Raw genomic sequence first — 998 nt, forward strand, 5'->3', positions numbered from 1 at the left:
CATACTGATTACTTGGATAATTATGCCTGAGCAACATGATACATACATACATACATACATACATACATATATATATATATATATATATATATATATATATATATCATGCCGCTCAGGCATAGTTACGCTAGTAATCGGTATATTTGTGGTTTAGAGTAAAGCGTGAGGTGAGTAAAGAGTGTAATATTAATGAATGAATTACAAAAGAACAACAATTACGTCATCACTTTCATTAGCTTTCAGTTTTTTATGTTATAAGATGCAGTACACTCAGATGTGAGAGCTTGGCAACATCCTGTAGCCGAAAGAGCTGTAAGCTAATGTAGGTCATTACATAACTCCTGTTCGTTCGTCATTCATTAATGTATGTATGTATGTATGTATATTTGTATGTGGGAGCACTATAACTCAGCAAATAGAATCTTAGCAAGTAACATTTTAGACAGAGCCACAGCTTAGAAGCGCTAACATTACAAGTCCGAACTAAGCAAGTTCCCAATTTTGGCAAGTATCCAATTCAGTATGTCTTGCACAAAAATGAAATAATTGATCAACAGAAATTGACGTCTTAACCTTTGAATTATAAATTGTAATACCTTTAAAAGCCAACTAAACCAAATGCTACAATTTGTAATCCATTATCCAGTCAGAAAAATGGAAACCGAAATGAAAATTGTCAAAACACAAAGAGGAAAAGACAAGATCCTCTACAGAGGGCATTCATAAAAGCTGGAACAAATAGCAAAAATGACTGTTTGCTGGCGATGCAGCGATGAGAATTGTTCTGGGTTGATTTCAACGCCTCTCAACTACAGGGAAGAAGGAAACGCTGAGTATGCCTGTTAGCATACATGTATACTTTATTTGTGGGTTGACAAGACAACTGATGGTGTCATGTGACGATACCTCCACAGTTGTCTAAGCGTGTCACATGGAAGTACTGGCGCTCGCCCCCATACTGGATAAGCACACATATATACTTATATATATATATATAT

The sequence above is a fragment of the Octopus bimaculoides genome, chromosome 3 (assembly GCF_001194135.2).
Source record: "Octopus bimaculoides isolate UCB-OBI-ISO-001 chromosome 3, ASM119413v2, whole genome shotgun sequence".
NCBI classification, from domain to species: Eukaryota; Metazoa; Mollusca; class Cephalopoda; order Octopoda; family Octopodidae; genus Octopus; species Octopus bimaculoides.